Raw genomic sequence first — 13,564 nt, 5'->3', positions numbered from 1 at the left:
ACATCATCCCGCCAGTTCCCCATTCCGACCCTATCTTGGTAGATTTACGTCTCCATCCGATGGACAAATAACTATGATCACACCTCCTCTTCCTTTACCTAAAACGCATCTCTACTTAGTTGCACACCTGCGTTATCGTAAGGTCTGATTGAGGCTTTACGTCTCCATCCGACACATAGACGGCCTCCTCATCGTCTGACCCACTCCCTTCTTCTCCCTATCGTCTCTCCCTAGGTGCCTTCCCTCCTCCGATGCCTTTTATAACGCAGGGATGAAAATAATATAAAATGAATAATGTAAGCCACCAGCGCAGTTAAGTCACCACACTAGCGGTTAGCAAACAAACACCGGTCGGTACAGCCTATGAATCGGTGTGAAATAGACAGTTACCAAAAGCAAAATGAAAGTCAGAAACAAGATAGGAAAATTACACCAATCAAGTACTTACCATGCGGCCCATAAAATCACCCAGAGGAAAAAAAGGCTAGATCCCTTGTTTTGGCGTTGAACCACTTAGATAATGAAAGAAAACTCTTGATTAACTTTTCAAAAACTTTAATCAAGGAATGAAAACTTATCATTTAACCAAAACTAACATCGTCTCATCTGAGAGAATAAAAATGGTTTCGTTTGAAAATAAACAGTGAAAAATAGAGAATAACACAGACTGAAAACGCAGGCCTATCAGGTAATAACACTGATGGAAATCATTAACTAAAAAGAAATGGCTCTAATTTATAACACCAAATTCATTACAAGAAAAGGTTCGGATTGATAACCTTACTATTACAGACAATTATACGAATAAAAACTTAAATTGACTACAGAAAGTGTACACGGGCCCGTTTGTTAACGTAAATAAAATGAAATTAAAACTAAAGCTTAAACCTTGGGAAAACCCACTCATTTGATCAGTTTAATTGAAATAGTTAAGAATATGAGGGTTCGCAGAAACATAAAACTCTAGCCCAATTAATAAACTGCGAGGACAAAAATCCAATCCACGAGCGATAATCACACAGGAAAACAGGAGGAAAACAAGAAGAGACCAAGCGAGGATAGGGAAATCTTTCACTTCAGTCGAAAATACATCAGTAATCTTAAGTCACACAACCAACACGCAAAACCTACCGGCAACAATCAACAATCACGCCCAAAAAGAAAAGCGTTGCCATGACAACCCAAAAAACACGCCGCGTCCCACAATAAGGTACAAGGCACAACGAAGGCGAGAAACCCAAAAAAAACTAGAAATTCACTAAACATAAAATACCGGAAAAATAGAAGCATGATTTCCTTAAAAAGAACAAGGAAACTAGAATTATATGCTACTGCAAAACCTCGCACAGAATAAAGGCAACAGAGTGCCGCGACACAATTTGAATTTACATGATTAATTAACGGGTGAAAATGATGGTTAATAAGTAAAATCTCCTTATTTTCATAGTCTTTACATGCCTATAAGCTTGATATTTTAGTAGAAATAACCAAACGACCGTCCGGTATGTAGTTTCCAAAAAAATTAATTTCACGAACTTCCACCATGAAATAGTTAATTTCAAAACACGGATCACATGAATTTCCTCGCAGTTTCATAATCACAGGATATAACTGGCCAAATGATGAACCACTTACTTGGGTGAAGCAGACGCTCAGCGAAGATGAGTTATATCCTCACATACTTACAGACGCTTACTGAAGAGTTTGGTTTCCCAGGTCAGAATTAGTTAAAACCATTTACTAATAGGGCGATGCAGAAGATGAAGTAAAACGGGTTTCAAACCCATATCTCAAGTCCCTCAGCCGGGGTCTATTCTCCAACATGACGCCAACATCTTGAGAATCCCATTAACGCAACTGCACGCCATGACTCGCAGCAACGAATTGTTATAGTACAAAATGGCGAGGTTTGCTCCCTCGGGCAGTAGCCGCGCTCCGATAGGTAGAAGAGCGCGCGGGGAGGGGAACTCTATTGTGGGTGATTGACGGAAGATAGCAGCACATATTAGACGAGGAATGAAACAGTCCGCACCATACAGAAATGCGAGAATGTATTGACGTTGTCATTAGTCCACAATAAGGCATATAAATAATGTTCAATAGGTATCACTAAAACACTTAGTATACGAGGGAAACCATACGCTTAGTCGTATAGAATAATTAAGTTTTTTTACGGCGATGTTGCCAGTTCAAAATAGGTTCTCAGGGTAGGGTAAATTGCGTTACACCGTAACAGCCCTCCCCCCCCCCCCCGAAGCCTAGTGTATTCACTGAAATAGCTTCCAGTTCAGTTTAGTGGTCAAGAAGTAAGCTAAATTTCAAATCATGTCCACATTAGATAGAGACCACAAATGACGACTTCATGTATGCATAACAATAACACGCCGACCTTGAGTCATTTTAATGTCACAATCCTCACTTCAGTTCAAGTTTGTGGTGGCAAGAGTTTAGTAAACAAATCACGCTTCCCTCAAACAGGGTTCCATTTACCTAACGTTCATACCCATTAGATTTAATTGAATTTTCGCACTCTAGGCGGTGCGCCTCTAGTTAAGCCAGTTACATATTCCTATTCACCCGTTTAAAGAAAATTAAGATTAAGTTCATAATTACAGTTTAGAGAATAAATATTCTCTAGGTTACCAAGAAATGCACTATCTCGCCCATTTCCTTTTGACATAATAGTCAAACATGTAAGCAAAAGAAAAGAAAAAATCACAAGGAGAGAAACAAGTCCGGTGATACATACAGTAAAGAAAATTAAAAAAATCAATAATAAATCACACATAGCTTAACTTAGTAGAAGGCGGACTCAAGACTAAATCGTACCAATTGACCCACCAAACTATATTACACAAGGAAACAAATTAGGTTTAACTAAAGTAGGTACGAACCAAATAATCTACCAGCACCCAAAAATCACAAGATTACTACACATAATAGATAGACACAGGCAAAGGTAATTTTAACCCACCCTACTCCAAAGGTGGAACATAAATGTCAAGCTTACAGTACTTACCTCAATGTACCAAATGGTTCAATACACTAAACTTAAACGTTGGAGGTGAATGAGAATAATGGATGTAACGTCCACTAAGGTTCCCTACCTATACAGGGAGCCACAGCGAGAATAATCAATTCACGTGCTCCACCGGAGAACCCTTACCACTATAAGAAAAATCCCCAAAACCAGCAATATACCAAGATACAATCTCCAAAACACAGCTTTACTTAAACACCCACAGACGGATAAGATGAGTAAGAACCCCCTTTTAAAAAAACAGACTGAGATCTACAGAACAGTGAGCCACTGGTTCATTAATTTTTAAGAACCCACCATAATTCAACCCAAATAACTAATTAGACCATAAAGAATGGCAGATTTTAAATCATAAGTAATTGACCCCGCATAACCCAGAAGGACACATCAAGCAGAGCAACTACCGACCAGAGCACAAACATTGTGAAGCCATAACTGCCTTTCCAAGCAAAGGAAACCCTGGGTAGAATGAGTTGGAGACCTCTGTGTAGGGAGCGCAACAGTCATTCCGCGGGGGTACACTAAGCAAGGAACAAACTAGCACAGAGGTAAGTACCATTCAAGAATTGATGGATAAGGCTTAAGGAGGACATAACACGGAGTCACATAACCAACCCACATTGGAAGAGGAAAAACTGGAACACCTTCCACAATAGTACACTCAATTAAAACAGAAAAGGTAATGAGATACCTCAATTAGATGACTACTGGGGACGTGATGGGCAATAACCCAACATCGCACATAACTGATAGCCCAAAGAACCTCGCCACTACACGGTTATTTAAAAATAGGTTATATCCGTAGATACACACTGCTGCCCATGAGCAAACAGGACCACTTCCCCACCAACAGGAGAGTGGAAATATTATATATACACTGACTGACAGAGCAAATGCAACACCAAGAAGGAGTGGTCAGAACTTTATGCCAATTGCAGGGTAGACTGACGTCACTGAGGTATGCTCATGATGTGAAATGCGCCGCTGTGCTGCGCACGTAGCGAACGATAAATGGGACACGGCGCTGGCGAATGGCCCACTTCGTACCGTGATTTCTCAGCCGACAGTCATTGTAGAACGTGTTGTCGTGTGCCACAGGACACGTGTATAGCTAAGAATGCCAGGCCGCCGTCAACGGAGGCATTTCCAGCAGACAGACGACTTTACGAGGGGTATGGTGATCGGGCTGAGAAGGGCAGGTTGGTCGCTTCGTCAAATCGCAGCCGATACCCATAGGGATGTGTCCACGGTGCAGCGCCTGTGGCGAAGATGGTTGGCGCAGGGACATGTGGCACGTGCGAGGGGTCCAGCCGCAGCCCGAGTGACGTCAGCACGCGAGGATCGGCGCATCCGCCGCCAAGCGGTGGCAGCCCCGCACGCCACGTCAACCGCCATTCTTCAGCATGTGCAAGACACCCTGGCTGTTCCAATATCGACCAGAACAATTTCGCGTCGATTGGTTGAAGGAGGCCTGCACTCCCGCCGTCCGCTCAGAAGACTACCATTGACTCCACAGCATAGATGTGCACGCCTGGCATGGTGCCGGGCTAGAGCGACTTGGATGAGGGAATGGCGGAACGTCGTGTTCTCCGATGAGTCACGCTTCTGTTCTGTCAGTGATAGTCACCGCAGACGAGTGTGGCGTCGGCGTGGAGAAAGGTCAAATACGGCAGTAACTATGGAGCGCCCTACCGCTAGACAACGCGGCATCATGGTTTGGGGCGCTATTGCCTATGATTCCACATCACCTCTAGTGCGTATTCAAGGCACGTTAAATGCCCACCGCTACGTGCAGCATGTGCTGCGGCCGGTGGCACTCCCGTACCTTCAGGGGCTGCCCAATGCTCTGTTTCAGCAGGATAATGCCCGCCCACACACTGCTCGCATCTCCCAACAGGCTCTACGAGGTGTACAGATGCTTCCGTGGCCAGCGTACTCCCTGGATCTCTCACCAATCGAACACGTGTGGGATCTCATTGGACGCCGTTTGCAAACTCTGCCCCAGCCTCGTACGGACGACCAACTGTGGCAAATGGTTGACAGAGAATGGAGAACCATCCCTCAGGACACCATCCGCACTCTTATTGACTCTGTACCTCGACGTGTTTCTGCGTGCATCGCCGCTCGCGGTGGTCCTACATCCTACTGAGTCGATGCCGTGCGCATTGTGTAACCTGCATATCGGTTTGAAATAAACATCAATTATTCATCCGTGCCGTCTCTGTTTTTTCCCCAATTTTCATCCCTTTCGAACCACTCCTCCTTGGTGTTGCATTGTCACTGTCAGTCAGTGTACATAGTAGGCAACGATGTTGGTGATAATAATTTACTAGACAACATGCAGAAGAAAGGATAAATTCCACTAAGGGATCATCAAATTAATAGGCAGGATGACTCCAAAAGGTGATAGCACATAGGTAAGCAATAACACGCTCAACAATCCAGAATGCAGAACGGTAAGCAGACAAATCAACAATAACTACTAATGTTAGCAAATTAACCAAAGGAAAAATAACCATAGAAGGTAGGATTAACAAAATTGAACTTTACAATATTATAAGTGGAAATAAGGATGACATCAGGGCAATAGGTTTTGCGGGTAATTACAATTTTCACTCACCAAGTCCATAACATACCATACGAGTTGCAGGCACAAACTGCCTAATTAATTTCCATCTTCACAAAGACACAATGGTTCAATCAAAGGTGCTTAAACACCCACCAGAGTGCAATAACACAACTAATATTGACTCACAGAATCCTTACAGGAGCAATGGTAACCAGCACTAAGAGACAATATAACAGGGTCCCTCTACCACCACATGCCACACAGCATCTTAACCAATTCATGGTGCAAAACCACACCACCACCAAATTCAGGACTAGGAAACCAAGCACAAAGGTAAAAGAAGATAACTTCTCAGGCTTCAAGTCCATGTATTGACTTCTCTACTCAACATAATATCAATAGATGGAAGATGGTACTGTCAACACCCCAACATACACTCCACAACTCGCACAGAACGATAAGATCAACAAGAAGATAGTAAATTCAAGAAAATATTTCAGTAGTGTGGCGATAATAGTAATGCGTGGAATAAAATACCACAAGATCCATGAACATCATAAAGGACAACCTAATATCACCCATAGAGGAAGAGTAGTTTTAAAACAGGACAAAATTTCAAAACAATGGGATAATATATTCAACCAAAGGAAAACCATAAGCCAAGTAAGGAATAAATTGAGATTACTAAGAATAGAGGTACTACTGTCAGTTCTCAGAATAATTATCAAAGGGCAACGCAGCACTAGAAATGAAGAGGGACTGAAACCAAAAGCTACAGATGGAAAAACCATAAAGATCCAAGATCCATGCACGAAGCAAACAGTCTACCAACTCCGACACAGGTTAACAGACCACCCCAAAGGATTTCACCAAAACAAAAGGATTGCAGAAACTGATCAGCGGTAAGTAACTGTGTTAATCTTCGAAGCTTAAACAAATGGCACTCAGGGACAGTTATTATTGACAATCGATAGTAGCCCACAAATAAGATACAGAATAAGATATTAAACCTAATTTCAAAGAGATAAATAATGATAACATCACCAACACCAGAAACAAGTCTAGGATATGAACAAAATATTCCATGATTAAATCAACCACCAGATAGTTAAAACTCAACCAATTTTTTTAAAATATATTTTAGAACAATCACCTAAGGTGACCAAATTAAAACGAGCAACCAATAGTTCAGAAGGCTACCAAATACATACCCTGCACAGGAGGATAAATACATATCAACAGGACACGGTCATAACATTTTTGCTATACCACAGTATGAGCAGCAAGGATGACGAAAGGCAGACTCGAAGAATTCATTATCAAATCCTACTCACAGCCAAGGCAGATTTGACATGATAAATAAAAATTTAAACCCAGAAAAGGTAAGACATTAGGTGTACAGCTCAGGAAACTTATTGGTAACAAACCCCAAGAAACAGACATGTGACCACCAAACCACCACGTTCACCTCTGAAACATCGGCAGTCCCAAAACAAATAGAAACATAACAGACTTAGGTTCAAAAGTCACAGAAACATGTACCTAAATGAACCTGACAAGTACACTTACAATAAACAGTAACGTGTTAACGGTTTAATTAGCTCACTGAAATGCAGGTTCTCTGTTGTATGTTGATTCCAGCACCCCAGGTGCTTGACAAAACAGAAACCCAAAGGAAGGGAAACAGTAGAACAGTACTGTACATCAACCAGGTTTAATTTGAGACAGATGGACACGCCTAATTCTTTTAGCAACCGGGTCACTCACTAACATAGATACCGGGGACAGAAACAATACGGTGCAAGGACCTTGATACCTAGGCGCCAGCTTGGCAGAAAATTTATTAACAGCTTTACTGATGGGATAACATTTAATGAAGACTGTATCGCCAACCTTCACTCTAGTTGATTTCCTACCCAAATTGTACCTTATCTTGGCTTTCTCATAATACACGGACAGGTTTTTCTTTGCTTCGTCCCAAACCTTCCGAACACCATGTGGCTTAGAGAGATCAGGCAAAAGATCATCAATAGCAAGCACATTTGACATTGGGGAATATGGAATGTAAGAAAACATAAGGGACATGGGCGTTTTTCCATGAGACTCATGGATCGCAGAGTTGAAAGCATGGGCTAACCAATGCAAACAGGAGTCGCACTTAGATTGATTATTGTGATGATAGGCTATCAACGCAAACTTCAAATTTCTATTTACTCTTTCAGCATAAGATGGGTTTGGATAATAAGGAGTGGTTGTGACATGTGAGATACACAACTCGAAAAGGTACCCTTTAAACTGATGACTAGTGAAAGCACTGGCATTATCAGAAACAAGGAACTTGGGAGGGCCGAAAGGAGCAAAGATATAATTTAGACAGTTAATAGTAGTCCGAGAAGTGGTAGACCTAGTAGGAAAGATCCAAGTGAACCGTGAGAACGCATCGACACACACAAAGATATGAGTGTTCCCCTGAGAAGATCGAACCATTGGTCCCACGTAGTCGATGAATAGTCGCTCCATCGGGCGAGAGGCTTGTGAGGATGATAACAAACCTACACGGTTGTTCAAACTAGGTTTACTGATGGCACAAATTTTACATGACTTAATCATGTTTCTGATGTCACAGTCCATCCTTTTCCAAATGAAAAACTGCCTAATTTTGTGCCTTGTCTTCAACATACCTAAATGACCTCCAATTGGACAGTAGTGATAATACTTGAAGATAATCGGTATTAGCACCTTGGGCACAACAATTTTGAAACTATGGTCTCCTCGACCCTTACAACACAGAACACCCTTGACAAGAGAGTAAGGCTTCACTAGAGTTCCATTATTAATTTTGTCGATGATCTCACTTAATTCAGGGTCAGATTTCTGATGATCTTCAAATTCATGGTAAAGTAAAGGTAGATTAGTAAGGATGGCACTAACTCCAACGACATTACTTTCATCAAAATTTACAACATCAGATTTTTCCTTAGGACAAGGTTCCCCATCAAACATTCTGCTTAGACTATCGGCGATGACATTATCAGTACCTCTGATATGCTTAACTTGAAAATTAAAGGCAGAAATCCTAAGTGCCCGTCGAGTGATCCTCCCAGTTCTTTTGGGCCGGTTCAAAACCCACGACAAAGCCTGATTATCTGTCTCCAGGTCAAAATTTACATGTTCAACAAATGGCCGAAACTTTTCGAGGGCAAACAGGACTGCAAGGCACTCCAACTCGTAAACAGAGTATTTACTCTCAAGATCAGTTAGGACACGGGAGGCATATGCAACAGGTCTGCGTCCATCCTCGTACTCTTGCATGAGTACACCAGCAATAGCCTTTCCAGATGCGTCGGTCTGAACAATAAAGCGTTTAGAAAAATCAGGTATGGCCAAAACAGGGGCGTTCGACAGAGCAAGTTTCAATTTCTCAAAAGCTTCTTGTTGAAGAGGACCCCAGAAACACATCTTTCCGCCTTAAATGATTGAGAGGAGCAGCTACCTCAGCGAAATTGGGAATAAATTTCCTGAAAAAGTTAACCATTCCCACAAAACGGGCAATGCCTTTGACATCTTTAGGAGGCTGGAACTCACGAATGGCCTGTGTCCTGGATAGGTCAATGAAAACTCCATTTGAAGAGACAACGTGTCCAAGAAAGGACATACTCGGTTGGGCAAAGGCTACCGTAGATAGCTTAACGGTGAGACCAGCTTTCCTCAAGCGCTCAAGAACTTCCCGAACATGGGTCACATGTTCTTCAAAGGTTTTCGAATATATAACGACATCATCAAGATAGTTAAGAACGCATTTAAATTTGATATCAGAGAAGATAAAATCAAGCAAACGAGTGAGAACACCAGCACCAGAATTCAAACCGAACGGGAGCCGGAGAAATTCATACAAATTCCAGTCAGTAATGAAGGCAGTAAGAGGTATCGACCGCTTAGATAAAGGAATTTGATAGTAGGCCTGGTTAAAGTCCAGTACTGTGAAAAACTTTGCCCCAGAAAACCACCCAAAGCAGGTGTGCAGGTCCGGTAACGGATAAGACTGAAGAACCACTTTCTGGTTTAATTTCCTATAGTCCAGAACAGCACGGAAGCCACCAGAGGGCTTGGGTACAAGGAAAACTGGAGAGGCATATGGAGAGGTAGAAGGTCAGATAACCCCTTCCGCAAGCATTTTCTCAATAATCCTTTTTAATTCCAACATACGCGGAGGAGAGAGTCTATACGGGGGAGACCTCACAGGTTTGGTATCAGTTAGTTCGATATCATATTCAAGAACATCAGTTAGCCCTAATTTACTGGTGAATACTTCAGGAAATTCACTACAGAGAGCACGGATTACCTCAGCCTTTTCTTTACTTAAATGATCAAATTTTAAGTTTCCAATACCACTATTTTCATCTGGTACAGACCCAGATACACAAGAGACTTTAAGGGTACCCCTAGAACTCTCAATCAATTTAAATTTACAGGTGGGAGAAAATTTAAAAAAGAACATTTTGTCCTGAAGATCAAGAACTAATCCCGTTTTTGACAAGAATCCAGATCCTAAAATTACAATGCAGGATAGTTGGGATGCCACTAGGAAGGTAATTTTCCAAGTGAAATTTCCTATTCTTAGTTTTACTCTCACAGTTACCAAAATATCCAATTTGTTACCATTAGCTGCAACACATTTAATGCCAACGGGTTGCAATTCAGAAAATTTACAGGCACTCTTAAGACAATTATACCAATCAAAATCAATCAAATTCACCATACTACCATAATCCACCACTGCAAGGACAGGTTCATTATTTACTTCCACCTTAGTGAAAGTACCATGGGAAGAAACGAGCCCATATATTTTATTACATTCAAGAGGACAGAGAACTTCATTCACATCGTTTGAATTCACGGAATTTTGAAATGCAGATAGTTTACCATTACCCTTTTGTCATTTGCTACGTCTATGGAAGGAGTTAGGGCAGGAATTTTTGGAATGTTGACGAGAACCACACAAATAGCAACAAATATCCAGTTTTCTGTTCTTGGAAAGGCAAGAATTCCTAAGATGCTCGACAGAACCACATACAAAACATGTTTTAAGATTAGAACCATTACCAGTTTTAGAACCCATTGGATAACTGGGATTAATAGGGGGAGGTAGGTGTACCGATCTGGACGCATCTCCGTGCTTTACATCTTCTGCGAAGGAACACGCGGCCTCAAGTTCACTGAAATTAGTAGGACACCTCATAAGGGAAAGGTAAGACCGATAGGCAGGAGATATCCATTTTAGTATACGAGTTACCATTTCTTCTTCAGGGACCGTAATTCGGAACACCTTACAAAAGAATTTCACATCAACAATGTATGTTAGCAAATTTTCATGAAGGTACTGAGTCCTGAAGCAATGCTGTGGAATGAGACTCTGAAGGGCTAAGGAGGGAATAAATTTATCAAAAATTAGTTCATGAAAATCATCAATTTTACACTTCTGAGAAATAGCCTCAGAAATTTCTCTCTTTAAAATACCCTCGCAATGGGAAAATAAGGCCCTATACATGTCCAGATCGTCAATAGAGTATACACAAGCGGATTCCTTGATTTCTACAAGGAATCTTAGGAATCTTAAAGTTTCTTCGATTGAATTCACAGAAAAATTCATAACTCCGTTAAACAGTTCCTTAAGGGAATTATGAGAAGGGGTAACGTTTAACCTAGAGATGAGGCTTTCTAACACAGAAGTAGGAACACAGGTAGACTCTTGTTCATTAGTATTGGAAGCAACTCGGTTAGGATGGTTATTAGGGTTAGGACACAAAGGACCTTGTCTGTCAACCACAGATAACTTTTCTACCTCTCTACACGCTAACATCAGGTCTAACTCAGTTGAGATACTAGAGGCGAGACATAACAAACGTGTTAACTTACTAACATTTTCTGCAGCAGGTTTAATGGTTAAAATGTCTTGAATCCGCCCACAATAGTGGAATGATCTAGCCTTGAGCCGATCTACTTGGGCCTTGGTAGCCGTCACCTCAATAAATTCATTTCTGAAGGATTGAATCTCCTCTACGTTACTTTTAATCTCAAGAATGGACTCACCGGAGTTGTTAACTTCTACCTTAGATAGATCAACCGGAACCTGGAGATGGGATGACAAACGAGCTGCACATTCAGTAGCAGTGCCGTCATTCTCCAAGCCACGAACCTGAAGCTCATACAGGAGTTTGGCTTTCCGCAAATGATATGGAAACAACACCGCTCGGGACATGATGAATGAACATGAAACAGAGTTCAAAAAAATTAGGAAAGATACTTGCACTTCTTTTCACAATTATGCATATAGTTATCATACATAGTCCTCCTTCATAATCCAGCCATTCAACGCCGTCACAAGTACAATTACCCAGGGAAAAAAGGGGAAAAGAGGACAATGGTTAGCAGCGCCCTCAAGAAAAAGAAGGCAACCAGAGCTTTCTGCTACCACTTTACTAAACCACCAGCGCAGTTAAGTCACCACACTAGCGGTTAGCAAACAAACACCGGTCGGTATGAAATAGACAGTTACCAAAAGCAAAATGAAAGTCAGAAACAAGATAGGAAAATTACACCAATCAAGTACTTACCATGCGGCCCATAAAATCACCCAGAGGAAAAAAAAGGCTAGATCCCTTGTTTTGGCGTTGAACCACTTAGATAATGAAAGAAAACTCTTGATTAACTTTTCAAAAACTTTAATCAAGGAATGAAAACTTATCATTTAACCAAAACTAACATCGTCCCATCTGAGAGAATAAAAATTGTTTCGTTCGAAAATAAACAGTGAAAAATAGAGAATAACACAGACTGAAAACGCAGGCCTATCAGGTAATAACACTGATGGAAATCATTAACTAAAAAGAAATGGCTCTAATTTATAACACCAAATTCATTACAAGAAAAGGTTCGGATTGATAACATTACTATTACAGACAATTATACGAATAAAAACTTAAATTGACTACAGGAAGTGTACCCGGGCCCGTTTGTTAACGTAACTAAAATGAAATTAAAACTAAAGCTTAAACCTTGGGAAAACCCACTCATTTGATCAGTTTAATTGAAATAGTTAAGAATATGAGGGTTCGCAGAAACATAAAACTCTAGCCCAATTAATAAACTGCGAGGACAAAAATCCAATCCACGAGCGATAATCACACAGGAAAACAGGAGAAAAACAAGAAACGACCAAGCGAGGATAGGGAAATCTTTCACATCAGTCGAAAATACATCAGTAATCTTAGGTCACACAACCAACACGCAAAACCCACCGGCAACAATCAACAATCACGCCCCAAAAAGAAAAGCGTTGCCATGGCAACCCAAAAAACACGCCGCGTCCCACAATAAGGTACAAGGCACAACGAAGGCGAGAAACCCTAAAAAAAACACTAGAAATTCAGTAAACATAAAATACCGGAAAAAACAGAAGAAGCAAGATTTCCTTAAAAAGAACAAAGAAACTAGAATTATATGCTACTGCAAAACCTCGCACAGAATAAAGGCAACAGAGTGCCGCGACACAATTTGAATGTACATGATTAATTAACGGGTGAAAATGATGGTTAATAAGTAAAATCTCCTTATTTTCATAGTCTTTACATGCTTATAAGCTTGATATTTTAGTAGAAATAACCACACGACCGTCCGGTTTGTAGTTTCCAAAAAAAAATTAATTTCATAAACTTCCACCATGAAATAGTTAATTTCAAAACACGGATCACATGAATTTCCTCGCAGTTTCATAATCACAGGATATAACTTGCCAAATGATGAACCACTTACTTGGGTGAAGCAGACGCTCAGCGAAGATGAGTTATATCCTCACATACTTACAGACGCTTACTGAAGAGTTTGGTTTCCCAGGTCAGAATTAGTTAAAACCATTTACTAATAGGACGATGCAGAAGATGAAGTAAAACGGGTTT

The sequence above is a fragment of the Anabrus simplex genome, chromosome 10 (assembly GCF_040414725.1).
Source record: "Anabrus simplex isolate iqAnaSimp1 chromosome 10, ASM4041472v1, whole genome shotgun sequence".
Lineage (NCBI taxonomy): Eukaryota > Metazoa > Arthropoda > Insecta > Orthoptera > Tettigoniidae > Anabrus > Anabrus simplex.
Note: the sequence above shows the minus strand (reverse complement) of the source record.